Here is a 27354-nt window from a genome sequence, read left to right as displayed (position 1 = left end):
ATCATGTCATAATAAAGCAAAAAACTCTCTGATTTATTTATCCAGTTTGTTGTGCATTTCTTTATTACAACAACACTTGTATTTGTTTTTATCACCCCCCAATACACAAGTGAATACTGGCATTCTAAACTTGTGATAAATCCTGATCAATCACTCATTAATATTGCGTTTAGATTTTTGTATTCGATTGACATGCGCTAATTGTTATATAATTGTATTAATTCACACACAAACGGTTCAGAGATGAAACACCAAAAAAGGCCAAAGGCATGAATGTTTCACACGGTGTTCATTCAGATGGATAGTGTAGCACATGATAGACTAAACATAAAATATACACATGGAGCTTTCAGTCTCCCCCTGTGCAGTGAATCAGAGTGACATAAAACATGAAGTACAACACAGAAACGTCTCATTACAACTGGCTGATTTTTAGCAGAAATGACTCCTCCAGCTTCTGGCATTCAGTCTAACTTATGTCACTCCTGACAAACTGGCCTGCATGTTTGAATCACAGCCACAAACTGACAGTAACACTTTCCCTCCCAGTAAACTATGGGGAAAAAGTCCTCTTGGATTTTTGGTGAAACCGTTTGATGAATTAAATCATCTTTCATTACATGTTACGTTATATTTGAAATAAGTGGTAGTTCCAATTGAATTTGTGGAGAGGGGAATAAAGAAAAACATAATTCCTGAGTGGCCCTATTCTGCTCCTTTTCAGGATTATAGTTGTATTTTGTTCCTCTACTGTGACATGTCTCCATGCTTTAATGTTCAAAAAGGTCTTTATTTTTGTGCTGCAGCACCTCTTTTCACCCTCTGTCTGAAACTAGAACCCAGTCTGCTCTGATTGGTTAGCTGGCCAGCTGTGATGTGATTGGTTTACTGCTTAGAGATGTCCCACCAGTAGTGCTATAGAAGCCTATTGTTACATAGTGATGTCATTATGCAACAAAAGTAAACAAAGGAGTCCAATGGAGGCGTTTCAGGCAGAGTGTGTGGGAAAAAATCACTGAATCGTCCGCAAACATTTTCTTACATCCATTGGAGTAGAGTAAAAGGGCCCCGTCGACCTGAAACAAATGTTGAGATATAGACTGTTGATAAGATGCTAGGCTTTCCAATAATATCCTTATTGTTTTTGCACTCAAATATTCAGCAAAATAATTTACATAACATGATTACTGTTACCAAGACGGGATTCTGAGAGAAAGGCCTACAGAGTTTGCTCAGGATATTTTAGCCACAGTTATTCTAAGAGGGGGCTCTGGGTTTCATATTATGGGGACCTCTGGATTAGATCAGAATCAGAATATGATATGGATTTTTGGATACATTTGTTTTTCTAACAAAGAGTTGAATGTTTAAGTGCAGTAATTGCAAACGGTTAAGTAATGGCCCACTTCAGGCCCTGATAATAAGTGAATTGCTGTTTTTGAAAGTTACCTGAGACAAACTGTTATATGATGTTCATTATCTCCCATCACACCTGTCTGTCACCTCCGTGGGCTGCCTGCAAACAGAGAAATGCCACAGAATGTCATTTTAATGTCATCACACATCATGTCATTAGTGAGGAGCTTCACTTCTGAATGAAAGATCCACTGTGTGAAAAACAGAGATGTTTAATTCAATAAAACATTTGCAGTCATCAAAGAAACAACACCTAGAACAACCCAGTCTCACGGCATTTCGTGCTATAGTCACGACATTTAATCTATTGATTCGTGTTCACCAACACAACGTGTTGCAGGCACGAAACATACTACCAACATAAATACATTGCTTTTAAAATCGTTCTGTGTGACACGAAAAAAAAAGAAGGGGGAAATCGTGTTGGTGAACACGAATGAATAGATTAAATGTTGTGACTATAACACGAAATGCCGTGAGACTGGGTTACCAAGAAACGTGTATTTGACATTACAAAGTCGTTGTTAGTCTTTGTTTACAGAACGTCTGCTTTTAGTTTGGAAATCCTTGATTTTGGAGAACAATTGTTTTCCGAAATGCAGGTGCAAGCTCTCTCACCCTATGACAATTCATAGTTGAAAACTCTGAACTCAATTCTGACTGTTCAATTTGGACTTTCCAGAGGTTGCAATTGTTTCTAACACACAGCTGCTAAGGAGAGCAGACAGTTGCTAAGGATGATCTATGTGCAGGCATATAAATCCGCAGAAAGAAGTCCGGTAAATTTAACATCAGCTGTGGACAACACACATTTGTTTTCTCCATATTCATTTTGATATGTGTGAGGGTAAAAATCATTGGATTCATGATGGCTAAACTGTTCTCAGTAAAATAACGAAAAAGAGCGCAAGAGAAAGAAAGAGATTAAAGGTCCCATGTCATGCTTTTCGGGTTATTACCCGTCCCCTTGTGTGTTATGAAGGTTTTTATGCATGTAAATGGTCTGCAGAGTCAAAACCCTCAAAGTACACCCTGTAGCGAGTAAAACTCTAACACAGCAAATACCTCCCCAAAACGCCTCGTTGGAGATACGTCACTGTCCATTGATTCTTCCGGGTAACTCATGATGTCATGCGTTACCCGGAACCAAATGGACCAATCCGTGGGGCCGTTACGTTACGTCCGCGGAGCCGTTACGTTAAGCCCCTGCTGATTGGTCCAAATTGACCAATCCACGGACTTCCTCACACACACACTCAGTGTATACAGCTCTGCTGATCTCTCCTTCCTGGCTGCAGGCTGATAACAGACAGTTCGGATCGCGGCGAAATTCTCTCTGCAGACCCATTCTCACAGCGTTTATCAACCTTTTTCTTACTCAATATCAAGCCACACTTATTGTTTTTACTTCGGCTGTGACTTTGTGTGTGCTCAGGGTGAGTTTGGCTGTGTTTCGCTTTGTATCGCTAAACAAGGAAACCACACCTCCACGGAGCTCAGCGCGATTCACGTACCAACTAATCAGAGCACACTGTGCTCACAGGGAGGGTGGGGGCTGGAGCTATTGGAGCTACAACGAGCCGTCAAAGGCAGAGAGTGAAATTCAGTGAATACACGTAGTTTACAGAGATGCTGTATGAGAAACCAAAGTAATTTTGGAAAATTGCACAATATACATCTATTCTAGTAGACCTCAACAATGGAATTATGATCAGTGGAAATGGCCATGAAATGGGACCTTTAAAAGACAGAGTGCTGGACCATGGATGTATAACAGTGATGCAAATTAGTCGCTTTTCGGCGCCTCCCGCTTTTTTAACGCTGCTTTGGGTGACTTGTGTAATTCGTGGAGAACCGAAGAGTTTTCGTTTTGGGGGGGGGGTCCGTCAGTCCTACCGTCCGTTAGTCTGACGGACAACTTCTCACTTCAAAAAAGAAGAAGAAATCTAGATCGCAAAATAATTAAACAAGCGAGTGCCTGTTTTTCCTGGCCAAGGACAGGTTCTTTGAACACAACACGAGCGTAACGTGTCTTCACGTGGTTATGTCTCGTCTGAAAGGACAGGAGTGTAGACTAGACTTGAGTGCTTATGGAGAGCACCGGAACGCCGCTCCAACTCTTCAAATATTGCAGTACCCATAAGGAGCCGTACACATACCGCAGTGTTTGCGTGGCTGTGTCTTTAGTTGTAAGCACAGTGGCGATCTGTTGTTATTAGCATCTGGTTAGCTAGCTATGCTAACGAATTTAAAGAGATTTTCTACAACCAGGTGGAAGAGAGCTCTCTCCTGAGAGGCTCAAATAACCTCAGCTCAGTGAGGTTAAGGCACACCTTGATATGATCATTATAATTATTAATGAGACATTAGAGAGTAAATGAAAAACAGGTATAAAATACGATATGACAGTAACAAAAAAGTTGTTAAAAAATAACAAGAATAGAGTTTAAAAGGGGAGTGATTTGTAAAATATCCCAAAAGAAAAATCTGCTTACAGTTCTGTTTCAAATGGGTGTTGAAAGATGTCTCCATAGATCTCCTCATGTTGCTCTCAAAGTGCACCAGATTGATGCTTTTAACTTCAATATTTAAACAAAAAATGAGAAGTACCCGTATGTGCGCTCATAGCGCATGCGCAACTTTAACCAAAATCAAACACGTACATTTGCGTACATGTAACAGCACCGCGCGTTCATGACAGCATGGTAATGATTTGTTATTATGATGGATTTGATATTAATGAGGCGGCAGTTAGCAGCTAGCGGCTAGCTAGTAATTATGCTAATGTACACATCAATCGTTATGTACTTATATTACGCTGTAACAGGATCTAGTGATATCCAAGCAACAGAGCTTCATTTAGCATGAAAAAATTATTGCACTGTATATATATATATATACAGTATATTATATGTATACAGTATATATTTTATATATATATATACTGTATATATACAGTTCTGTATAAAGTGTTCTCTGAAGAACCAGCACCTTACCGTGGTAGAGAGGTTTGTGTGCCCTGATGAACCTGGGGGCTGTGTTGTCTGGAACCTTGTGTTCCTGGTAGGGTCTCCCATGGCAAATTGGTCTCAGGCAAGGGGCCAGACTAAGATTGGTTCACAAGACCTCATGAAAGACGACACACGAAGTGAGGATACCCGGCCCGGAGGAAGCCCGGGGTCCCCTTCTGGAGCCAGGCCCAGAAGGAGGACTAGTCGGCGAGCGTCTGGTGGCCGGATTTGCCACGGAGCCCGGCCGGGCACAGCCCGAAAAGGCAACGTGGGCAACACCTCCGCTTCTCCGTCCCGCGGGCCCACCACCTACGGGAAACAGCGATGGGGTCGGGTGCGCTGCCAGAAGGGTGGCAGTGAAGGCAGAGGGTCTCGACGGACCAGACCCGGGCGACAGAAGCTGGCTTTGGGGACGTGGAACGTCACCTCTCTGGGGGTAAGGAGTCGGAGCTTGTGCGGGAGGTGGAGCGTTACCAGTTGGATCTGGTTGGGCTCACCTCTACACACAGCGTCGGCTCTGGAACCTTACTTCTGGATAGGGGTTGGACTCTATTCTTCTCCGGAGTTGCTCAAGGTGTGAGGCGCCGGGCGGGTGTGGGGATACTCACAAGTCCCTGGTTGGGTGCTTCGTTGTTGGAGTTTACCCCAGTGGACGAGAGGGTCGCCTCCCTACGCCTGCGGGTTATGGGGGGGAAAACTCTGACTGTTGTGTGTGCTTATGCACCCAACAGCAGTTCAGAGTATACGGCCTTCTTGGAGACCCTGGAAAGAGTCCTGTATGGGGCTTCTGGAGGGGACTCTTTAATCTTGCTGGGAGACTTCAACGCACATGTGGGCAATGATGGAGACACTTGGAGGGGAGTGATTGGGAGGAACGGCCCCCCTGATCTGAACCGGAGTGGTGGTTTGTTACTGGACTTCTGTGCTAGTCATGGATTGGCCATAACAAACACCATGTTCGAACATAAGGATGCTCATAAGTGTAGGTGGTACCAGAGCACCCTAGGCAGAAGGTCCATGATCGATTTCGTTATCGTATCAACGGACCTGAGGCCGTATGTTTTGGACACTAGGGTAAAGAGAGGGGCGGAGCTGTCAACTGATCACCATCTGGTGGTGAGTTGGGTCGAGTGGCGGGGGAAGCCTCTGGATAGACCTGGTAAGCCCAAACGTGTAGTTCGGGTGAACTGGGAACGTCTGGAGGAGGCCCAAGTTCAGGAGGCCTTCAACTCACACCTCCGGCGGAGCTTTTCGGGCATTCCTATGGAGGTTGGGGACATTGAACCAGAGTGGTCGGTGTTCAAAGCCTCTATTGCCGAAGCCGCGGCGGGGAGCTGTGGTCTCAAGGTCCTAGGTGCCTCAAGGGGCGGTAACCCTCGAACCTCCTGGTGGACACCGGTGGTCAGGGAAGCCGTCCGACTGAAGAAGGAGGCCTTCAGGGATTTGTTATCCCGGGGGACTCCCGAGGCAGTTGCAAGGTACCGACAGGCCCGAAGGGCAGCAGCCTCAGACGTGGCCGAGGCAAAGCAGTGGGTGTGGGAGAAGTTCGGAGAAGACATGGAAAAGGACTTTCGGGCGGCACCAAAGTTGTTCTGGAAAACTGTCCGACACCTCAGGAGGGGGAAGCAGGGAACCATCCAAGCTGTGTACAGTAAGGATGGGACGTTGTTGACCTCAACTGATGGAGTGTTAGGGCGTTGGAAGGAGCACTTTGAGGAACTCCTGAACCCGACAACTCCGCCCTCTATGTTAGAGGCAGAGCTGGAGTATGACGGGAGATCGACACCAATCTCCCGGGGGGAGGTCACTGAGGTCGTCAAACAACTTCACAGTGGCAAAGCCCCGGGGGTGGATGAGATCCGCCCAGAAATGCTGAAGGCTCTGGGTGTTGAGGGACTGGCATGGTTGACACGTCTCATCAACGTTGCGTGGAAGTCGGAAACAGTACCAAAGGAGTGGCAGACCGGGGTGGTGGTTCCCCTTTTTAAAAAAGGGGGATCAGAGGGTGTGTGCCAATTACAGAGGCATCACACTACTCAGCCTCCCCGGGAAAGTTTACTCCAAGGTACTCGAAAGGAGGGTCAGGCCGATTGTCGAACCTCAGATTGAGGAGACTTGGAGAAGGCATATGACCGGGTTCCCAGGGAGTCACTGTGGGAGTATGGGGTGAGGGGGTCTCTACTCAGGACCATCCAATCTCTGTACTCCCAAAGCGAGAGCTGTGTCCGGGACCTCGGCAGTAAGTCGGACCCATTTCAGGTGAGGGTTGGCCTCCGCCAGGGCTGCGCTTTGTCACCAATCCTGTTTGTAATATACATGGATCGGATTTCGAGGCGTAGTCGTGGGGGAAGGGGTCTGAAGTTCGGTGAACTAAGGATTGCACCACTGCTTTTTGCAGATGATGTGGTTCTGATGGCTTCATCAGTCTGCGACCTTCAGCACTCACTGGATCGGTTCGCAACCAAGTGTGAAGCGGCTGGGATGAGGATCAGCACCTCCAAATCTGAGGCCATGGTTCTCAGCAGGAAACCGATGGACTGTCCACTCCAAGTAGGGAATGAGTCCTTACCCCAAGTGAAGGAGTTCAAGTATCTCGGGGTCTTGTTCTCGAGTGAGGTAACAATGGAGCGTGAGATGGGTCGGAGAATCGGAGCAGCGGGAGCCGTACTGCAGTCGCTTTACTGCACTATTGTGACGAAAAGGGAGCTGAGCCAGAAGGCAAAGCTCTCTGTCTACCGCGCCATTTTCGTTCCTACCCTCACCTATGGTCATGAATGATGGGTCATGACCGAAAGAACGAGATCGCGGGTACAAGCGGCCAAGATGGGTTTTCTCCGCAGGGTGGCTGGTGTCTCTCTTAGGGATAAGGTGAGAAGTTCGGTCATCCGGGAGGGACTCAGAGTTGAACCGCTCCTCCTTCGCGTCGAAAGGAGCCAGTTGAGGTGGTTCCGGCACCTAGTTAGGATGCCACCTGGGCACCTCCCTAGGGAGGTGTTCCAGGCACATCCAGCTGGGAAGAGACCAAGGGGTAGACCTAGAACCAGGTGGAGGGATTATATCTCTTCGCTGGCCTGGGAGCGCCTTGGGATCCCCCAGTCAGAGCTGGTTGATGTGGCCAGGGAAAAGAAAGTTTGGGGCTCTCTGCTGGAACTGCTACCTCCGCGACCCGACCACGGATAAGCGGGAGAAGATGGATGGACGGATGTATATATAGTGCAATACGCTTCTTAGTGCAATAAGAAGCTAAAGGGACGTTAATCTAACGTCGGTAATATTAACTTTATTTAATACAACATTTACGGTACAATATTTAATCATACAGCCAATGTTGTATGATAATGAATTAAAGCAAACATGTGCAATATATCCATTATTACAGCTCCGTGGGATGGCAGTAAGACGATATGGGTCCGTTATTATTGTGCATCCATGGGTAAAGATAAACGCAACTCACATTGGTTTCTCATACAGCATCTCTGTAAACTGCGTGTATTCACTGAATTTCACTCTCTGCCTTTAAAGGTCCCATTTCATGGCCATTTCCACTAATCAAAATTCCATTGTTGAGGTCTACTAGAATAGATTTATATTGTGCAATTTTCCAAAATCACTTTGGTTTCTCATACAGCATCTCTGTAAACTACGTGTATTCACTGAATTTCACTCTCTGCCTTTAACGGCTCGTTGTAGCTCCAATGGCTCCAGCCCCCCCCCTGTGAGCACAGTGTGCTCTGATTGGTTGGTTCACGTTGAGAATCGCGCTGAGCTCCGTGGAGGTGTGGTTTCCTTGTTTAGCGATACACAGCGAAACACAGCCAAACTCACCCTGAGCACACACAAAGTCACAGCCGAAGTAAAAACAATAAGTGGGGCTTGATATTGAGTAAGAAAAAGGTTGATAAACGCTGTGAGAATGGGTCTGCAGAGAGAATTTCGCCGCGATCCCAACTGTCTGTTTTCAGCCTGCAGCCAGGGAGCAGAAATCAGCAGAGCTGCTTGCACTGAATGTGTTTGTGAGGAAGTCCGTGGATTGGTCAATTTGGACCAATCAGCGGGTGCTTAAAGAGCAACTTCCAGGTTAAAGACACCTGTGAATAAATGTGTAGGAAAATGATGAATACACTAGATTTTCAAAAAAATATACAGAAATATACACTACAGTGACATCTGGCGTCGTTTTTGTAGGAAATGTTCACTTCCGCATAAAAAAGCCTTGGCACGTGACCTCCCGCGTGTGACGTAACACGGGGGACACAAGGGGGAGAGCGCCCGGTGTAACGTATTAATAAACATGGATCCCAATGCTAGTTTCGACACAGAAGACACAGAAGAAGTTGAACATGAATATTCGAATGCATATGACGGACCACAACCTTATAATTATGAGCCTGCTAGGCGTCCAAGAGACCAGGAGCAGCCAAGGATTAGAAGTAATAACGGCCATCGGAGAGAAATTGAGCTGTGGTGTGAGGAGAACCAGTGGAGAACTGGGCAGCTGTCAATCAATCAATGTTTATTTATATAGCCCAATATCACAAATGTTACATTTGTCTCAGTGGACTTCACAGTTTGTACAGAATATCCGTATGACAATACGACACCCTCTGTCCTTAGACCCTCACATCGTACAAGGAAAAACTTCCAGAGAAAACCCACAGTTTAAAGGGAAAAATGGGAGAAACCTCAGGGAGAGCAACAGAGGAGGGATCCCTCTCCCAGGACGGACAGACGTGCAATAGATGCCGTGTGTAAATTGAAAAGATAATACATTTGTAACATAGGTAGTCCAAATGTTTGGAAATGCATGTGTGTATAATAGGAAGATGAATCCACGAGGATATCCATCCAGGACTTATGATCCAGGACCACAGCCACGACTCAAGATCCAGGACTCGCGATCCATGACACAGGACCGCAGGATCATCCATGACTCCGGATCCCGGCGTATATAAACACCAAAAAGAAAGAAATTTGGGGAAGCTGGGTTAATCGGAACATGAGAGTACACAGGTATAGACAGAGAGAAGGAAGAAGTAAGATGTCCCCCGACAAACTAAGCCTATATCAGCAAAACTAGGGACTGAATCTAATCAGCCCTAACTATAAGCTTTATCAAAAAGGAAGGTCTTAAGCGCACTCTTAAAAACGGATAGGGTGTCTGCCGCCCGAACACAAACTGGAAGCTGATTCCACAAAAGTGGAGCTTGATAAGAAAAGGCTCTGGCTCCCATTGTACTTTTAGAGACTCTAGGAACAACCAACAACCCTGCATTCTTGGAACGCAATGCCCTAGTAGGACAGTAGGGTATAATGAGTTCTTTAAGGTAAGATGGTGCCTGCCCATTAAGGGCTTTGTAGGCGAGAAGAAGAATTTTAAATTCTACCCTGTGTTCTATAGGGAGCCAGTGTAAGGCAGCCAGAACAGGAGTAATGTGGTCCCTTTTCCTAACTCTGGTTAGTACACGAGCTGCAGCATTTTGAATAAACTGAAGCGACTTGACTGACTTATTTGTACACCCTGATAATAAGGAGTTACAATAATCCAGCCTTGAAGTAACAAATGCATGGACTAGTTTCTCTGCATCTTTTTGACGCAAGATATGCCTGATTTTTGCAATGTTACGTAGATGGAAGTAGGCGGTCCTTGAAATTGATTTTATGTGGGTGTTAAAGGATAAATCCTGATCAAATATAACACCAAGATTCCTTACAGTCTCACTGGAGGCCAAATTAATGCCATCCATAGTTAGTATATCTTTAGATAATTTGTTTCGTAGATTCTTCGGGCCAAGTACAATAACTTCAGTTTTGGTCGTGTTTAACATTAAAAAATGTAAGTTCATCCACGTTTTTAAGTCCTTGAGGCAGTCTTGAATTTTATTTAGATGATTAATTTCATCAGGCTTGATTGATAAATATAGTTGAGTATCATCTGCATAACAATGAAAGTTTACAGAATGATTCCTTATAATATTGCCTAACGGAAGCATATATAGTGTGAACAAAATAGGTCCAAGCACTGAGCCCTGTGGCACTCCATGGCTAACTTTGGTTTGCATGGAAGATTCATCGTTGACACGTACAAACTGAGAGCGTTCAGATAGATAGGACCTAAACCAGCCTAAAGCAGTTCCCTGTATGCCAACTAAGTGCTCTAGTCTTTGCAATAGGATATCATGGTCGATAGTATCAAATGCAGCACTAAGATCGAGCAAGACAAGAATAGAGACAAGTCCCTTGTCTGAGGCTATTAGAATGTCATTTGTGACTTTAACCAGAGCTGTCTCTGTGCTATGTTGTGTTCTAAAGCCAGACTGAAAATCTTCAAATAAATCATAGTTTTTTAAGTAATCACACAGCTGTTTTGCGACTGCTTTCTCAAGAATTTTTGAGAGGAACGGAAGATTAGAAATAGGTCAATAATTGGCTAAATCCTCTGGATCGAGGTTGTGCTTTTTAAGAAGCGGTTTTATCACTGCTACTTTGAATGATTGTGGAACATAGCCTGATAATAAAGACATATTCATAATATTTAATGAAGAAGTGCTAATTAATGGAAAAACTTATTTTAACAGCTTAGTTGGAATCGGGTCTAAGATACACGTTGATGGTTTAGAAGAGAGAATCATTGAATTTAATTGTTCAAGGTTTATGGCTGAAAAGCATTCTAGTTTACTATCTAGTGTAATATTAGAACTTACGTTTCCGGGAGCTGTTGATAATACTATACTGGTCAAAGGCAAGAGGTCATTGATTTTGTTTCTAAGAGTAACAATTTTATCGTTAAAAAAGCACATAAAATCATTACTACTGAGTGCTATGGGAATAGAAGACTCAGTCGAGCTGTGGCTCTCTGTCAGCCTGGCTACAGTGCTGAAAAGAAATCTTGCATTATTCTTATTCTCATCTATTAATGAAAAGTAGTAGGCTACTCTCGCTTTACGCAGTGCTTTCTTATATTCATTGAGAGTAATATGCCAAATTAAACGAGATTCTTCAAGTTTAGTGGAACGCCATATCCTTTCAAGTTGTCTCGACTTTTGCTTTATTTTGCGGGTTTCGGCATTATGCCATGGAGCTAATCTATGTTGTTTTATTTTCTTCTTTTTCAAAGGAGCAACAGAGTCTAATTTTATTCGCAGCACATCTGTAGCACTATCAACAACATGATCAATTTGGGGTGGTGTACATTTTGTATAAGTTTCCTCCCTTACATTCAGACATGCTATCGAGTTAAGTATTGGTGGAATCTCTTCCTTAAATTTGGCTATAGCACTAACAGATAGGTTTCTGCTGCAGGAGCTTTTGGCTAATGCTTTGTAGTCTAGTAACGGTACTTCAAAAGTTACTAAGAAATGGTCGGATAAAGCAGGATTATGCGGTTCGACTAATAGTTGCTCAATTTCAATAACATAAGTCAGAATAAGGTCGAGAGTGTGATTATAGCAGTGGGTTGGTTTATTTACACTCTGACAGAAACCAACAGAATCTAATATAGAGTTAAATGCAACAGTAACGCTATTTTTATCATCGTCAACATGAATATTAAAGTCACCTACGATAATTACTTTATCTGTTTTAAGTACCAAAGTTGATAAAAACTCAGAGAATTCTGATAAGAATTCTGAATAAGGACCTGGTGCACGGTACACTGTAACAAATAAGATTTGTTGGGGCAGAATCTCTGCTCCGCGCCGTTCCTATATGAGCGGGTTCTCAAAAGAAGGACAAATTCAAAGCAGCCAGGATAAGGGTTAAACAATAATCTGCTTTAATGGCGCAAACATACAAATACATCACAGAATCACGAAGCACTCTGCAGAGTAGTCCGGGCTCAGGTTCTACCCCCGTGTGAGACATGTCTCAGGAACGGCCAGTCAAAAACAAGAGCGCCGATCTTCAAAATGATCACAACATTTATACACAGAGTTCACTTCTGAGCGAGCTAGACAGTGAGTTGGCAGTGTTCCATTGGTCGGTTTCCCTTCTGGGCGGGATCCCAGGTAGTAAGTCCACAGTTGTTGATTCCATGTTGCTTCTGTGCGTGTGTGTGTGTGTGCGTGTGTGTGTGTTTCTGTCCCTCTGCCCTCAGGCAGATCCCCCAATCAATGATTTGGAGTCATGACAGAGGACTCTTTGACAGGACACATACTCATACACATACTCATACTCATACTCATACTCATACTCATCCTAAACATCTTCAACACACACAAACATCGTATCATGTATCTTTAACAGAAGTTAATTGTTCTTATCGCTTAATGGCTTCCCTGAACTTCCCTTCACCCCAAAGTCAGCTTACTAGGAATGAATACATTTTATTGATAAGCTCAAAAGGACCTTTATCTCATTTACTGCTGGGTGACCCAAGTCTCAAGGCCTCTTTTGGGGTCTGTAGGAGATAAATCATTAATTCTACAAGGCTTCAACTGTCTTGTATCTGAGGCACATCTCCCTTTGGGCTAATCAATACGGGTTTTAGCAATTAGCAGAGGAAGCTAGAGACTCAGGGCCTCTTCCTTGCTGGGAACTGCAAAGCAGATGTCAAAGGTCATAAAACCACCCTTTTGACTACACATGAAAAGTGGAAGAAAAGACTATTGCTTTAATTTATTATTGCTAAGTAGTGGGACATTGTTTCAGGAATATATGAAAAGCCTCTCTATTATTTAAACAGTAAAAATGTACTTTCAAATGTAACACCCACGAATATATAAGGTGACATTAAAATGAATATACCAGATTGAACTTTCCTGCCATAACACGTTACTTTAATACTTCAAATAATTCAAATAATACTTCAGATTGGCTGCAAAGTTTTCCAGGTCGGATGCGTAAGACTAAAAACGAGGCTTTCAAAGGAGGTATAATTAAATTTTTGTTTAGTATTGATAAGTAAACTTGAGTCAAAGATTGCTGCAACTCCACCTCCTCGGCTCGTGCCTCGGGCAATATGAGTATTGATATGGCTGGGTGGAGTGGCCTCATTTATGCTGACATATTCTTCATGTCTCAACCAAGTTTCAGTGAGACAGCATATATCAATATTATAATCTGATATTAAATCATTTACCAATATTGCTTTAGATGCTAGAGATCTTATGTTTAAGAGACCACATTTAATCTTCCTGTTTTGTTGCACTGTAGTAGTTGTTACATTTACTTTTATTAGGTTATTATGTATGACACCTCTATTAGGTTTTACCTTAAATTTTCCTTGGGCAGACACACACACCGTTAATATTGGGTATTTTATTGGGTTCGGGATTCCTATGGATGACTGCCTAGGAAAGAGCGCAGAGAAGCGTGTAAGACTGCGACTCTGCTTCCTGGTCTCAACTCCAGTTTGTCATGGATTAAGTCCACAAAGCCCTGAAATGTTTGCCGAAATGAGATTTGCACCTTCCAAAGTAGGATGAATGCCGTCTCTCTTAATCAGACCAGGTTTTCCCCAGAAGGCTGTCCAATTATTTACGAAGCCCACATTGTTTGCTGGGCACCACCAAGACAACCAGCGCTGAAATGATGACATGCGGCTATACATGTCATCATTGATCAGATTGGGGAGGGTATCTTGGTGAGTGACCGGCGTTAGCTACAGAATGTTAGCTAACGTCACATCACAACATTGTAAAGTGAGCTATTATATATCAGGCTATAACTAAAGTAGCATTGATAATATAGTAATGTTACTGGCAGGACTGTTGATACTGATCCATAACAGAAACTAATGCGCAAGTATCAGCCGTATCTCGCGTTACCTAATGCAACTCCACACTACGGTGCTGTGTACCGGAGGAGAGACGCGAGATACGGCTGATACTTGACGATCTGGCGGAGAAAGGTTGTGGAGCCTCCGTTGATATGTCGTTGTAAATGGCGTGATGGAAAGCTGGTGTGTAGTCGGGGAGGGTGCAGAGCTGATTGCAGCAGGTGAGTGGAGGTTGAGCCGGGAGCCAGGAGTGAGAGCCACCACGCACACACAAACAATACAGACAGGGGGAAACAAACAAACACAAAGGAGATGGCTGGAGCAGTACACCCACCACAGCGTTACCTAATGCAACTCCACACTATGTCTTAGGTGCCGTGTACCGGAGGGAAGAGAGAGAGAGCAGCGAAGGGGTGGGGGAGAGAGAAGTAATACGGTTTCCTGATAAAGCTGTGGAGAGTATGTGCTGCAGGGAGGTGGATGCACAACGTACCCAGGAACGAACGCTAGCTCCGGTCCCTTTTACTGTGAACTCGATGTCCTGACAGGCTGGTATTTGTGCAACCTGTACAAACACAATACTGAAAACTACCGAAAAATACCAGCTCCTTAAAACACAACCGCTCTACTCAACGCAACTCTACTATACCCGCGGTCAGAGAGCGGAGATGTGTCCCCTGCGTGATGTAATATGACGCGTTTGACGTATGACCTTAAAAAAAAGCCGTTTTTAAGAGCAGAGCTCAAAATTGCTCCTTTCCCTCTAAATTCCTGCCCTTATGTCTCGTAAAACATCAAATCCTGCATTCACTTTTTTTATTGTAATTTTCAAGCAAGTTTAAGCATAAATGTTGAAAAAATAAAAACCTGCAAGATGCTCTTTAACGTAACGGCTCCGCGGACCTAACGTAACGGCTCCACGGATTGTCCCATTTAGTTCCGGGTACGTGCTTTCGTAAGCACGTACCCGGAAGAATCAAATGGATGATGACGTTTCAACGAGGCATTTTGGGGAGGTATTTTCTGTGTTAGAGTTTTACTCGCTACAGGGTGTTATTTAATGGTTTTGACTCTGCACACCGTTCACATGCAGAAAAACCTTCATAACACGCAAGGGGACGGGTAATAACCGGAAAAGCATGAAATGGGAACTTTAAGACTCGTTGTAGCTCCCCCACCCTCCCTGTGAGCACAGTGTGCTCTGATTGGTCGGGACACGTAACATGAACGTGCCGTGCGGCGCGGTCCCGTGGGTTAGATGAGCGTTCATAATGCAGAGGGAAATAACTCTCAAAATAACGTTATTAGCACATTATTACAACTTGAGGAACGAATGTTTTTAATAAGGGCTATACAAGTGTTCATACTGGATAGTTTATTTAGTGTAAAAAAAAATATCCAACGATTTAGAGATCACGCTTTCCCCATGTAAGTCAATGGGAAAAAGTGTTTCTGGACCTGGCAACCAAACGGAAGTGTAGTACCGCCGTTTGGCCAGCACGAATATCTTCATCTGAGTCCAGCGCACTTCCTGGGGGCTTGCGCTGGACGTCAGAGAAATCAACAGAAGAAGACAGACAGGAAGTAAACACTAACGGGAACAGCAGAAGAAGACAGACAGGAAGTAAACACTAAAAGGAACACGGTATGGGCTCTGGCACAAGCCCCCAGGAAGTTCGCCGGAGTCTGATGAGAATATTCGTGCTGGCCAAACGGCGGTACTACACTTCCGTTTGGTTGCTGGTCATGCACCAATGACATAGCCGTGGGAACATGTTTCAAATGGGGGGTGCTGTGGGGATGACACCAGGGCCGGTTCTGACCAATTTGCTGCCCTAGGCAAGATTTTAGCTGGCAATGAAAAACCTCTACAAAAGACCAATATACTACAAACAGAGAAACATATTGACATGGTGGACAGCTTATATAAAAAGGCTTCAAATGTATTTAGTATTATAACATGTTTTGATTGGGGGGTGGACTTCACATCCTCTAGGGGTGTCCGGGGGTGCCCCCCCGGGAAGATTTTGTTGAACATTTTAAAGTAAAATTCTTCAATCTGGTGCACTTTGAGCGTCCAATTACTAGAGACTGATCTCGGTACAATTCTAAACACCCATATGAAAAAGATCGGTTTGCATTTTATTAATCAAATCATATGAACATAACCAATAACCTACCATAACCAATACAAAATAAATGTAGGCTAACTTATTTTATTTTTGAGGTTCATTTATATCTTATTTTAACAGTTAACATTTATTTATTTATGCATATTTTTAAATCTCTCCAGTTTTAAACAATATTTTTGATTTACTGTCCTTTAGTATACATTGGAATGAGCAACTCTCATAGGAATGAATGAGGCCCCGCCTCCCACGCTGTATCCAGTTCTTATTATACATCCAAGCTCTGGCGGTTAATGGAAAAGAAAATGTGAACAGAGTTGGACAGTTACATAAAACCTTGATGAGTTACGTTTCTCCAGCTGTTGATACAAAGTGGAACAGACCATTTTTTTAATTAGCGGAAGCAATCATTTTAACATCAATCAAATATTTTTTAATCAATATCGTGAATCCTGTCATTGATAGAATTAGCTGGATAATGTGCATGTACTTAATACATAATTCAAACCTACAGATTTGTATCAAGTTGTAGTCAGTTAATTTCCACACAAAGTATGGAAGTCAAATTAAAGTTGAATGATAAAAATGCAGTTGAAATATTTTATTTTAATTTAGGAAGTACAAAAGCTGCTGATAGTATAAAAAAAGAAGGCAGAAATCAAGATGTCTCCTCCATCTGTGTGAACGTCATAGCAGATTTTCTCTTTTGATCCGTCCCTTCAGCATACAGGTGTCTACTGTTTCACCTTTTATTTAGTCTAGGGATTCCAGTGTGAGAGTGTGCTTGTGAAATGTCTGAGGAGAGCAGGGAAGGAGCCTCTGGCACCCAGCAGCTTTATTATCATTTCATCAGCCTGCAGGTTGTCTTTGAAAGGTCAGACTCCTGGACGGCTTCCCACTGTGGTGTGGAGGCCCTCAGTGTCGTGGTGAACTACAGGGCTTAGCTAAATCTCATTAAAACGCCACAGGTGAGGGAAATGTGATGTTTGCATGAAGCAAAGAATTGGCCCTCCCTGGCTTTCCCACCAAAACCCAATGTTTATGAAATATATAGAGGTATCCTCATGTTACAGCCTGTGATGTCTCTCCCTGCGTCATCGGCCAGGCAGGGCAGCAGAGATCGCAGTCTGGATCCATTACGCGGTCTGGTCCAACGCTGCACAAACAGGCCCTCATGCATCTTCAGACAAAACACAGGAAATAACCTGTTTTCCTCCTGTCTTCGATACAACCTTCTTTTCTTACTTTATTTGACTTGTTTCCAGTGGTTAAAGGTGTTTAATTTAATAAGAAATAATAACCACCCTCAGGCTCAGGTTAACTCTGTAGGCGCTTAGCTGACAGGTCAGGATTTATTTCTTTTTGGTAAAGTTCTCGTAAGGCTCTTTATACATGAATGTCGTATAACTTCAGACACTGTTGTCCCAAGTCCTACATTATCTAAGTTGTTTTGCATAACAATACGTTTTCTCTAATTTCAGATCCTGGTTGCGTTCAAATTGTCAGTTTAGTTTAGGAACGTTCCTAACGGGAGTGATAACAGCTCTTTGAATTCTCTAGATCAGCGGTTTTCAAAGTGTGAGGCGCGCCTCCCCTGGGGGGCGCCAGAGAGCTTCAGGGGAAGCGCAGCGTGAGACACAAAAGAACGAGAAAAAAAACGAGTAAAGTGACACTTGCCCACTTGTGGCTTTCTGTGGAGACCGAGTTCCCCCACCTCGCCAAAAAGGCTGTAAAAGTGCTCATTCCCTTCACCTCCACCTACCTGTGTGAGTGCAGGTTTTCCGCATTGACTTTGATCAAAAGCAAGTACCGGTCAAGGCTGCAGCCAGAGTATGATCTGCGTTTATTCCTCTGTGCATCAAAGACGCGGACTCATTGTTCCCACTAAAGTAGGGCTGAGTGTAATAAGGAGGCAAAGTTGACGTTCAGTGTGTTACCGGGAGCATATAAGGATTTATCCACCATGTTGAAAATGTTAAAAAAAATATGTCTTGAGAACACGGCGTGCGGAAATATACGGGTCGTGCTGCAGCTAGATGTGCCTGTCCTCTGTAAGAAGGTGTCGGCGACTGACATGCAAGGAAGAACGGCTGTCCACAGGCTGTCCCAACTTTAACAATTGTATTAACTTCCAGGGTAGTGAATTGAACATGCAATTGTAATTGGGTGTGTGGTATATTTTCATGCACGGACACGCATGTTCCACAACACACAAACTGAACAACACTCAATTTTCCGATCGCTAGCAGCGTCCTTGCGATCTTGTTATAATAACAAGTGCACGTTACTGATGCAATATGGTTGAGACCATTCGGGCTTATTCTAGAGGGGTGCAAGGAATAGTCCAAGTAGTGGGGGAGTTTTATACAATATGTTTAAAACATAAAAATAAAAAGGTTTAAAAAATGTATTGTTTAATGTTTTTAAGGAGGTGACGCTTCTCAGCCAATCAAATCGGTGCAGTCAGCACGATAGATTCAAACACACACAGAGACACGACAAGAGGAGAGAAACAGTCGGAGTAATTTCAAATGGCGGAAGGTAGACAGCGAAAAACAGAACATTTAATTACATTTTCTCTTACTGGACCTCTTTGAAATGCAATTGAATATCCCTGCATTATAGCAACAACAATAATAATAATAATAATAATAATAATAATAACAGCAATAATAATTGGGAGGGGGGGCGCGGCTGATCTTATGTTCTCTGAGGGGAGGCTCACCTACCCACACTTTGAAAACCCCTGCTCTAGATTATAGGAATTGGTTTAGAAACTTCCTTTATAATCTCCTTTATTTTAGGAAACACTGGACTTTCCTTTACTAAAAGGAAAGGAGAGGAAAGGAGAAAATGCTCTCCCACAATTCCTTGCAGCCGCAACATTTACCGTGAAACATCATTCGGCCATTCACGGAAACAACCGATCCTGACCGAAAAATGCATATCATGAAAGTTACGGTGTTAGTGAGCTAGCTAGATTGAATACATTTTGTGACTGACTTCCGTTAGTGTGTTCTAACTCTCAGCTAGCATCTGGCAACACTTATTTTACTGGGTTGCATTGATGTATGACTGTGCCACTTTTGTTCTAACCAGGACTTGTATGCTCTTATAATCAGAATTTCATCTAATAAAATGATGTCTCAAACATTCGTAACTGTTCACATACTAACTTCCTGTGCACAAAAGCCGTAACTGAACACTTATATTAACATTTTGGGTTGCCATTGCACAATGTGTAGCAGTAGAATCATACACTTGAGCTATAACTAGTCCAATGAGTTACTTAAATTAGATGTTAATTGATCATCTATCATTTTTTGAATAAGAATGTCGTTGCTTTCAGTTAGTTATTTTCAAGTTTGAGGCTTTTCTTTATTCTGTGTTTCTCAAAAATGTGAGAACATATCATAACTGGTTACCAAGACACCTCCTCCCGCTCCTGCAGTACAAACAGCATTATTAATAATAAAACACAAAGATTTCTATTTGATGGTTTAGTCCTCTCTCTGAAGCGCTGACCCCACTTTTAGAAAATGAAAAAGGCTTTTTCAAAGAATATTCCGGCTCGTCTCCACTGAAGCGCGTGGAGAGCATCTCCGTTTGAAGAGGCTTTTATAGGAAATGGAGACTGAGAGCACCTGCAACGCCATCTCAGCCTCTTCTGTCCCACTAACTCTGCAGGAGAGGGTTCAAACATGCACATATCAGAATCAGGGGAGGGGGGGGGGGGGGGGGGGGTTACTTCTTCTACTCAAACTAAATCTCTTTAGGTGCTCCGACTTAATTTGTTTTAGGGGAAGTGAGGTAAGGACATGGTTGAACGGTTGCCATGTTGTAAAACAATCCAAGGGGGTGAAGTGAAAGTGAAGCACACACTGATGCCTTTTATTTATTTATGAGAATAAAAAGCAACATCTCACCAGGCCCATCCTCTTTTTTTACAGATGGCATAGATGCCTGCGGGAGAAACAATGGCAAGTAAGGCCACTCTTATTAATGTCAACATAGAAATACTACATGTAGAAATCACTCCCCTCTTTTGTGCTGCTTTTGGGTCCTGATTTCCAAAGTCAAAATCTCAAGAAACTCAAAACATTTTTTATTTCATAATCTAATATTTGTAGTGATGTCAAATTGATTTAAAAAATGCAATCGCCTCAATCAAAATACGCTGTGTTTAATCATGATAAATCACAAGTTGGAAGTACTAGATTAAACTTGTCAACCCCTAGCAAGTATATGAAGAAGGCTAAAAAAGCCTTCCATACTGTAAATCAATGAAGGTTAAAAACGTTGCCACAGGCAAGGTCAAGCTATTTAGACGTGCAGATGAGCTCCAGGTGAAAAAGAAATGAAGTCATGTGTGTGTTATAATTTTAAAGAACCTTACAAAACTAAAGGTCAAACCAACAACTGCACTTTTTGATAACATATGTTCTTTATCAGAAACTCTGTTTCACATTGTTATTCACACTGTCAGCTAGCTCTTATTCTGAGAGTTACTTATCTAAAAGGTATTTCAAAAATAAAACCATGTTAAAATCAGGGGTTAGAATTGTTTTATTTATATTTAATTTAATTTGAAATTTGATTGATTGATTTTATTTATATGAATATGCCGTTAACTCAAAGTACAACTGAGTGTGATGGGAATTACATTTGTTCTTCTGATATGTGGTCATAAAGTATTAGACAAAATGAAGTTTAGACCTGATAGTGGAGACATAAAAAGTAAAGAAACATTTAACCAAAAACTACAAATGTCAACCTCATGGGGGAAAAAAAACAGGCTATCACCAAACTGAGAAGGATAAGACCATGAGTGTTGTTTCACACTTTCATCCTGTAGCTGTTTAGAATGGAAAATGGTCTGGATCGCAAACAGATCTTGCCATGCAGAAAGCTATATCACTGCCAAACACCACCAGTTTGAAGTGCATATATACTATTATGTTTTTTTTAGGGCTGTCAAACGATTAACATTTTTAATCAGATTAATCACAGCTTAAAAATTAATTAATCATGATTAATCACCATTCGAACTATGTCCAAAATATGCCATTTCTTTATGTATATTGTTGTGGGAATGGAAAGATAAATGAAAGAAGGCGGATATATCCATTTCACATACAGTATGTATGTTCATTATAACATCTTTCTGTGTGTCAAAATGAAAGACAGCCCACACACCTATCAATCATCAAACCCTGGGGTCTTAATTCATTACGTGTTGATTTCTATCAACGGGGGAGTACTTCAGGAAAGTCGACGGGGGAGGGGGGCTAGTGGAGTACTTCGTGACCACAGAGTGTGAACGTTGTGATCAGCTGTTTTAGCGCAGTTCTCCAGTGAAGGGGGGGAGTCTCCCTCCGCAGCCGGTTGGCGTAGTTTTGGCACAATTCCGTTGTACAGACCGACGTTAACAGCAGTCTGTGCTGTCTGTGCACACGGAGACCGACTCTGTCGTCCGGTGATTTAACCGCCTTCTGGAAAAGCTTCACAAGTATGTCGGTACGCAAATGCGCTTTGTGACAAAAGTGACGGTTGTGGTGATTGACATTATTCACCCACGGAACTATGGGTTGGGGTATTGTTCCGCACGGACATTAGTGAGTTGACCGGACTTCCTGTTTCCCCCGGTCTTATCTTCCCGGGCTAAAAGCTGTTTACATGTTGTTCTGATGTTAAATAAAAGTCTAGCTTGTACCTTCGATACCCCGCCTCCGACTCCCGTCTCTCGGCACTACATTGGTGACCCCGACATAAGTCTCGTAGAAGGATCCGAGACTGAACCGAGCATGGCAAATAACGCCGTTTTTTTTCAAACTGCCGGAGTTTTGGGATACATCTGCGGCTGCATGGTTCGCACAGGCGGAGGCTCAGTTCGCCCTCCGCGGAGTAACTGATGACGCATCACGCTATTTCCACGTCGTTTCGGCACTGGGAAGCTCCACTGCGACCCGGACGGTGGGCTTTATTACATCTCCCCCTGCCCAGGATAAATATGCAGCGTTCAAGGCTTTCCTGCTAAAGACTTTCGAGCTGTCTCGGTCGGAACGGGCCCGACGCCTGCTCGCTATTCATAGCCTGGGAGACAGCAAGCCTTCTGACCACATGGAAATGATGCTCAACCTGCGAGGTACGGAAGAACCCAATTTTTTGTTCATAGAACTGTTTCTTCGGCACATGCCGCCGCATGTTCAGACAGCGCTCGCTAACACGGCTATTACTGATCCACGCGCTTTAGCCGAAGAAGCTGACCGGTTCTTCCTGGCCACCCAGCGTTTTACCCCTGAGGTGCTGGCCCCGACACGCAGCGGCTCCTTCCCTGGTAGAGGCATGCCACCTAGCAGAAGCTCCAGGGCCGACGTCAGCGACTCCAGCCCTGGCCTGTGTCAGTACCATGCACGCTATGGGGCGAAAGCGAGGATGTGCCGTCCCCCCTGCACCTACAACGGGAAACGCCAAGGCCTGCGCTCGGTAGTGGCCGCGAGCGTGGGCACATCCAACCGGCTCCTGTTCATCAGGGACACCCTCTCTGGTCGCAGACTCCTTTGTGACACAGGGAGCCCAGCGGAGCGTCCTGCCGGCTACGGTGGAGGACGGCCGACCGGGTGGGGGCCACGGCCCACCTTTGACGTCCGCTAACGACACCCCTATCCGCACCTATGGCACAAAGACAGTGGACCTGTGTTTCGAGGGTCAGCGGTTTAAGTGGGATTTCATCACGGGCTGACATCTCCTTCGCCCTCCTTGGCCCAGACTTCCTGTGCGCTCACGGACTGCTGGTGGACGTCAAGAACAGCCGCCTGGTGGACGCACTGACGTTTGCCTCGTTCGCATGTACCCGCGGCGAGGCGTCATTCAGCGGGCTCTCCAGCTCACTCTCACAGGGTGACAAGTTCCAGCACCTTCTCAGTGAGTTTCCCGACTTGACGCAGCCCACCTTTTCCGCTGCCACTACCAAACACAGGGTAGAGCACCACATTGACACTGAAGGCCCCCCAGTCTATGCTAGGGCCCGGCGGCTCAACCCTGACATGCTGTCGGTCGCCAAGTCGGAGTTCGACAGCATGGAGCGTCTGGGCATCATCCGCCGCTCGGACAGCCCTTGGGCTTCGCCGCTCCACATTGTCCCTAAATCAGCCGGTGGCTGGCGACCGTGTGGTGACTACCGCCGCCTTAACGACGCCACTACGCCAGACCGCTACCCGGTCCCTCACATCAGGACTTCTCTTCACACCTGGCAGGCAAGCTGGTTTTCTCCAAGGTGGATCTGGTGCGGGGCTACCATCAGGTTCCGGTGCACCCCTCAGACGTCCCAAAACTGCGGTGATTACGCCGTTCGGGCTTTTCGAGTTCCTGCGTATGCCGTTTGGACTTAAGAACGCAGCTCAGTCCTTTCAGCGGCTGATGGATTCGGCGCTCAGAGACATGCCATTCATTTTCGTCTATTTAGACGACATCCTTGTCGCCAGCCTCCTCCTCTGAAGAGCACCAGGCACATCTCCGTGTCCTTTTTGCGAGGCTCAGCCAACACGGCCTGATTATCAACCCGGCAAAGTGTCAGTTCGGGTTGTCCTCCATCCACTTCCTCGGGCATCTCATCAGCAAAGATGGAGCCGCCCCCCTCCCATCGAAAGTGGAGGCCGTGTCCGCCTTTCCACGACCGTCTACAGCTCGGGCGCTCCGAGAGGTTCCTCGGGATGGTGACGTTTTATCACCGGTTCATCCGCCGGGCGGCCCACACCATGCGCCCGCTGTACGAGGCCCTCAAGGACAAGTCCCCCGGCCAGGCATAGGACTGGACGGCTGAAAGGGAAGCCGCTTTCGATGCCACCAAAGCCGCCCTGAGCGAAGCCGCCATGTTGGCTCACCCGTCACACAGGGCCCCCATCGCTATCACCACCGGACGCGTCTGACTACGCTGTGGGCGCGGTGCATGAACAATGGGTCGACGGCGCCTGGCAACCGCTTGCCTTTTTCAGCCGCCAGTTGACTCCCAGGGAGCGCAAGTACAGCGCTTTCGACAGGGAACTCCTTGGTCTCTATTTGGCTGTTCGCCACTTCCGTTTCCTGCTGGAAGGCCGGGAGTTTGCGGCGTTCGTGGATCACAAGCCACTTACTTTCTGCATGTCCAAGGTGGCCGAGCCGTGGTCCGCCCGACAGCAACGCCAGCTTTCGTACATCTCCGAGTACACCACGGACATACAACACATCGCTGGCAAGGCTAACGTGGTCGCGGACTGCCTCTCCAGAGCGGTCATCGGAGCTGTGCAGCTGGGCCTCGATTACCTCCGCATGGCCGCTGACCAGGCCTCTGACCACGGGGTCCAGGACCCTCAAGGCCTCGGTCACGGGATTGCAACTGGAGGAGGTCACGGTCGGTGACTCGGGCGCGAAGCTGTGGTGTGACATCTCCATGGGCCAGCCTCGACCGCTAGTCCCTACGGACTGGCGCCGACCCGTTTTTGAGGCGGTTCACAATCTTTCCCACCCCCGGTAGGAAACCGTCCGTGAAGTTGGTGTCGCAGAAGTTCGTGTGGCAGGGGCTTAAGAAGGACGTGAAGTCCTGGGTCGACGCATTGCATGGCTTGTCAACGGGCTAAAGTCCACCGCCATACTAGGGCCCCTTTTGAACTGTTTGCGGTTCCTGAGAGGAGGTTTGACCATGTCAATGTCGACCTCGTAGGTCCGCTTCCCCCCTCTCACGGTTTCACCTACCTGTTAACGATGGTGGACAGGACGACCCGCTGGCCCGAGGCCGTTCCCCTCACCTCGACGTCAGCTTCCGACGTCGCCCGCGCTTTCATCGGCACGTGGGTGGCGCGCTTCGGGACCCCGTCTGACCTCTCCTCTGACCGCGGTTCAAGTTCACCTCGGAGCCTGTGGAACGCTGTTGCTGTGGGTTTGGGGGTCAAGCTGCACCGCACCACCGCATATCACCCCCAGGCTAACGGATTGTGTGAGCGGTTTCACGATCCATGAAGGCGTCACTGCGTGCCGGATTGACAGACGGCAACTGGGTGGATAAGCTCCCGTGGGTTATGCTCGGGCCTCAGGGTGTGCCCCCAAGGAAGACCTGCAGTCCTCGTCGGCGGAGCTCGTCTATGGCCAGACGCTACGGGTCCCCGGGAATTCATTCCCACCGCACTGTGCCCTGGTCTGCAGCCGGGCAGCGCTCCTCCCTGCTGGAGACCGCCGGGACATTCACGCCCGTCCCCACGTCGCAGCACAGCAACCCAGCTTTCCGGGTGTCCCCCGGATTACGGTCGGCGGATTTCGTTTTTATTCGCCACGACGCTCACCGCGGTCCCCTGCGCCCCCCTTACGACGGTCCGTTCAGGGTCATACGTCACGGGGACAAGAGCCTGGTGGTGGACGTTGGTGGCAGGCCTGAGACTGTGTCCGTTGATCGGATTAAGCCTGCTCACGTGGACGTTTCCAGCCGTTGGAGTTGGCTCTGCCCCCACGTCGGGGCCGCCCTCCCATGTCCCGCCCCCCACCCCCTGTGGGATGCCCTCGTTGGCGCCCCTGCCCTGCCCTCGCCTGCGCCCCCGCCCTCCTCAGCCCCATGTGGTCCGTACGCGCCGGGGTCGGGCGGCACTTCCTCCTAGGCGCGAGGGTTTTTGACTATGGGTGAATTCTGGGGGGGCTTGTGTGGTGATTGACATTATTCACCCACGGAACTATGGGTTGGGGTATTGTTCCGCACGGACATTAGTGAGTTGACCGGACTTCCTGTTTCCCCCGGTCTTATCTTCACGGGCTAAAAGCTGTTTACATGTTGTTCTGATGTTAAATAAAAGTCTAGCTTGTACCTTCGATACCCCGCCTCCGACTCCCGTCTCTCGGCACTACACGGTACGCATTTCAGATTACGCTAGGGTGACCAGGTCCCAACAAACCAAATGTGGGACAAGGAGTGTTTGTGTGGGACAATGTGGGACACCCTCTCAACAGCACCCCGGGAAAAAAATCTCTATTTCTATTCTGTTTCATTTGGTTTATTCAACAGCATCCAATAAACAATGTCAGAAAGTGAAGTCAAAATGCAGTAACAATTTAGTATCTTGATAAAGCAAAGTAAACTAAGGCTAACCAAGGCAGCAGGCATTATTCACTTCAAGTGTTTAGAAATGCATCTTCCTAATTCAACTATCGTAAATTAATAGATAAAATAAAAACACAAATACAAATCAAAACTGGCCAGGAGGGAACAAAAACATAATAATACATCATTCAGTTTTGTCCATCACAGCAACAACAGGTGGGCCCCCCCACAGTGTGTGGGCTATTTTGTCACCTAGAACCACTGGTGTCTTTAACTCTGTCAAACAACTCTCCACAGAGGCAGAGGCAGGGGCAAGCAAGTCTGTTATTATGGACGCTGCTTTTGTACGACCACATGACATTTTCTTTACTATCTCAGAGTCTGGAAAAATGGTCGGCGCTAGCTTGTTACCACAGTTATTTGACCTGTATGATTGGGAGTGTTGCACTGTATGGTAAACACTGGTTATTTCTGCTGCTGTTACCTTGTCTGAGTGGCCATCATGTTTTGGTTTGAGTAGGAATGTCTCCAAAGAGTGGGATGTCTCTTTTTGAGCGACACGTTTCTTGTGAGAATCGCATTCTCTGTGTCTTTTGACGTCATATTCACCGCCATTTGAAATGATTGCAAAAAATCTGCACTGGCTTCACCCACGGGTAAGTGTCTTCCCAGTCTTTGTTGTATGTGCATCTTCTTTTCTTCTTAGCTGTAGTTTCAGTTTCCTCCTATTTCCATAACCTGCTGCGTCGCCTGGGTTATTGGCTGACTTTCGTTGTTGTTGTTTGGTGGGGCCGCGGCGGGGTGTGTGTGAGTGAGTTACTCTCATTGGTTAACACTTGACCAGCACCCGCCGTGTGTTACAGTTTGATTGACAGCAAACACACCCCCGTGATGATAGGCTTCCTTGCTTTCTCAACAGCCATTGGATAAAGCTGATTTTAGAAAAGCGTTTTAGCCAATCAAAATGAAATATGCAAAAGTCGTGAAAATGCTGTGCAGTCCCGCGCAAAGCGGGACATCTGG

At 45.6% G+C, this 27354-nt stretch overlaps 1 long non-coding RNA gene across 1 annotated transcript; it reads right to left on the bottom strand.

The window, feature by feature from the left end:
• Positions 1–103: 103 nt before the first annotated feature.
• Positions 104–27354, bottom strand: LOC307043411. Its single transcript, XR_013809375.1, has 3 exons — positions 26816–27354; positions 1450–1516; positions 104–1076 (listed from the first exon to the last, which is right to left on the bottom strand). It is a non-coding gene; the product is annotated as an uncharacterized lncRNA (long non-coding RNA).

This window comes from Notothenia rossii, assembly GCF_949606895.1.
Source record: "Notothenia rossii genome assembly, chromosome: 6".
In the NCBI taxonomy this organism is placed as follows: Eukaryota; Metazoa; Chordata; class Actinopteri; order Perciformes; family Nototheniidae; genus Notothenia; species Notothenia rossii.
Note: the sequence above shows the minus strand (reverse complement) of the source record. Positions and strands in the feature narration are given on the sequence as shown.